Here is a 4027-nt window from a genome sequence, read left to right on the forward strand (position 1 = left end):
AGTCAAGCCTCCAGAAGGTATTATTAATTCAACACAAGTACTAATTGTTTAATGAAAGATTTCGTTTGTTACAATTTACTTAAATGTAGTTGTTAATTAATTAGTTCTATATGACACGAAACAACGGGCACACAATCACTAATGCATGGAGTGGAACTAAACTTCTTATCAATGAAAACACGGACCAAATCAAGGAATTCAGAAATCAGTAAGTTGACCAACTCTTTACAAGTGTCTTCCAAATATTGCAGTTATAATTTAGCCTGATTAGAGGTCAAGCGATTTTAATGATGTCGATCTCTCAACTTCAGTTAGCAGTTTTGTTTATAAGTAATATTTTTTCTATTAAGTAGTCAATTTTCAATGAATGCAGGTTACCTACAATAGATGATATAGATAACTACATTCAAGGTAGCCAACTACAAACTCAGATCACATCTTCATCTCAATACACTTCCCAAGAGAAGTTTATGTACAATGCTCAAGCTAAAACTCTTCTCCAAATCAAGACTATTGGACATGTAACTATAATTTCATAACACTATTTTTAGGTAGATATATACATTATTTAATTTTTAGGAAATTACAACATGGTTTTTAGGAAATGATTTGTGCCACTGTGGCAACTTTGTCAAAGGTTGTGCCAAAAAAATTCAGTTGACTTTATCTTGGTTGCACTAATTGCATGGCCAAAGCTAAAGAAGGGATTACAAATTATCAATGTAAATGTGGTGCTCAGGTTGACGAACTAATTACAAGGGACATCAAACTTTAATAGATGTTGTTTTTTATATTTTACAATTTTCTAACTTATAAGCATATGTAATAAAGTAGAAACAATTTGTATATTATTAAGGGTTAGTGTTACTCTATGAAAGATTTTCTCTTAACTGTCATATAAGGATATGAATTTGTTCCCAAACTAAAAGCAAATAGTCCATAAGAGTAGTTCAATATTCAACCTTAATTTATCAGAATTTGTAAATTAATATTAGAGTCCTTATATCAAACACTTATTGGTATCACTACTAAACAACATAAAACAAATACATAATGATCATTGAAGTTTTCTACGACAATTGCTTTTGTAACTTCCTTATGTGGGACAATGATTGTACTTCATTACTTGGAATTTCAACACTTCAAATGAGGAAGAATATGATTGAGGCATGTATATAATGCTTAGTCCAAGTAACTTCATAGTTTGCATATTTATCGGTTACAACATAATATGACATAATTCATTTACCTGAAACATGTTAAAGGCCAATGATACTAACATAAGGATATATCCATCAGAACTTCAAGACATAATGAGGACCGCTCTAGCTTTTCGTGTAAAACTACAACCATCTTCAAAACAGTGTTCTGCTAATAAGTCATGGAGTGATGCTGCATTTATTGCTGCAATTAAGGAACAATTTCAAATTGAAGAGGTATTCAAACCACATATTGCCTTATTGTATCTTTTAATTGTAATAAATTATATATATTAAAAACTGCACAACTTATATTAATAGAAGTCTATTTTCCGAGCACATCTAAAGGAGAACTGAGTCGTGAACTTCTTAGTCAAGAAATACTATTTGACACTGTAAGTATATCTATATGACTCTATATAAGTGCATCATTTTGATAAATACATTCTGATTTCATAAATCTTTATGACAATAATCTAATTAATTCCTATAAACTTTATGACATATGTAGCAATCATTATCAATGACTGGTGAAAATGATATTGAAAATGTTCAATCAGCTACATCGGCTAAAAGGCCTCCAACTGGTGACCAACAAGATAATGGGGGTAACGATGCAATTGCAAGTGCCCAACTAACATCATCAAAACCACTCAAGAATATCAAATGTGAATAGGAACTACAATGAAATTATATGCTACATAGTAGATGATGACATCAATTGTGTTAAAAACTATTATTATATATTGTAATCCTAAGGTCTAATTATGTTTTGGTCTCATGAAGTCTGAATCATGGGATATATATTCTTAAATCATGTATTATTGTAAACACTAAACACAAGTACACTTTTTGGTTCAATGTTATTTTTATAAGATGAATGTTTAATTGATTAATAATGTCTTTAGGAACAATAATATGGAAAATATTGATATGTTGTCTATTGAAAAAATATAAACTTAGTGATTATCCTTATATCTCTATATTTAAAAAATTATATATGACTAAAGAGCAAATTGATTACTATCTTGAATAATAGTATTTTTTTTTTCTGTTGTATAATACAACATAAGTTACACAATTAGGCTATAAAATAACACAAACTTTCATACTTTATAAATAATATATTATATTTTATTTTATGAACAAACTGATTCATTTAATTTATAGAAAATAAAGTCATATTTTATTTTTTTAATAATTAATATAAATCAATAATGGCAATTCAGTAAAGTACGGTTCCCAAAATCAATATGGTTTAAAAATGTACAGTTTAATGACAATTATGTGTTCCCAAAATCAATATGTGAAATATTGATAAAGTTTTTGGTTAAGCAAAATCAAATATTTATTGTTCCTAAATTAGTTTAGGACTGTCAATGTAGTTTTTGGTAAGATTAAAATATATAATATTGTTTATCATGATATAAATAAAATTTTAGATTTAACATGAAAAAAAATTAACCTCCATCATGAGACAATAACTACCTCTATCGTGAAACAAAAATTAACTTTCATCATGAAAAATAAATTTTAACATAAAGCAATAATTTTTATATGTCTTAATCAATAACATTCAAATTCTATTATTACGATGGTTTCATTGTAACTTGCATGTCAATTGTCTTGAAAAATTATTTTCTACAAATCAATATAATTTGAGATACTCCATAGCTACCACAATACTATCACTAATAAATCATCATGAAATTTTAACTCTCATAAACACATCATAAATTAATTTGTTGTGATGTTAATATCTTTAAGTACAACTAATATATTAGTTTCGTAATTATCGACTACGGTAATTAACTTTATTTATTTTGTTCTATTTATTATAAAAAATACTTAATTAAATAAAAATATATAAAGGATGCACCACCCGTGCGATAGCACGGGTATTATACTAGTTATGAAATAAAACCAATAATAAAGATAAAAAGAAATAAATAAATGAAAATAAAAAAATAAAACCAAAACCAACAATAATATTTTAATAATATTAAACTAGCTTTTTCAAAAAATAAGTACAAGTAATCTTTTTCAACCAATTAAGTACAATTAATCTGAAAAGCTTGTTGTGAAAAAACAAGACAGTACTGTATTAAAAAGTCATACTGAACTAAAGGAGAACGCAAGGCACGCTAAAAAGAGGATGTTGAGGCCACTTTTCCATCCATCTTTTTTCAATAAAAGTAGAGTTCGGAAAGGAACAACATTACTTCACTTCAATTTTTAATAAAACAAAGATGTATAGACTAGAATTCTATCTCAAAAAAAAAAAGAGTTTATATGTGTGAAAAGGACCCAAAAAGATAAAAGATTTGATAAACAGAAACAAATGAAGCTTGAGGAGATACCTTGAGCAGTTTAACGAATAGAATCGGGAATGAAGACCAGTGAACCTTGAGAAGCCAACGGTGGAGGTATCATATGCAATTCGATGGAGGTATCGTATGCAATTCTCTTTGTTGGTTGTATTATTAAAATGACTTCGGAATCTCTTATTCTTCTTTGTGTTTTTACAATGTTTTTTCTCTTTTTTGTTTCAGAGACAAAATAAAAAAAGTTTTTCTCTCTATATTTTGGTTCGTTTGAAGAAAATAAAACTCCTTCTCCTCTTTTTCCTTTTGGAATTAATTTTGTCTCAATTTATGGGCTAGAGTGGTAAATCTTTGTGTTTATTAGATAAAATTAAGTTCTGAATTTTGTATTGTTTTGTAGCAAATATTAAACATCACATTGATTTTGAGTGCACAAAAAAAAAAAAAAAAAAATGAAGCAAGGAACCGGTTTGTATCAAGTTTGTAGTAGGGATGATAACAAGA

The 4027-nt window shown here is 27.5% G+C and overlaps 1 long non-coding RNA gene across 1 annotated transcript; it reads right to left on the reverse strand.

Annotated features, from left to right (window-relative positions):
* Nucleotides 1-1038: 1038 nt before the first annotated feature.
* On the reverse strand, nucleotides 1039-4027 carry LOC113785738 (uncharacterized). Its single transcript, XR_003471870.2, has 2 exons — nucleotides 3560-4027; nucleotides 1039-1404 (listed from the first exon to the last, which is right to left on the reverse strand). It is a non-coding gene; the product is annotated as an uncharacterized lncRNA (long non-coding RNA).

The sequence above is a fragment of the Cicer arietinum genome, chromosome 3 (genome assembly GCF_000331145.2).
Source record: "Cicer arietinum cultivar CDC Frontier isolate Library 1 chromosome 3, Cicar.CDCFrontier_v2.0, whole genome shotgun sequence".
In the NCBI taxonomy this organism is placed as follows: Eukaryota; Viridiplantae; Streptophyta; class Magnoliopsida; order Fabales; family Fabaceae; genus Cicer; species Cicer arietinum.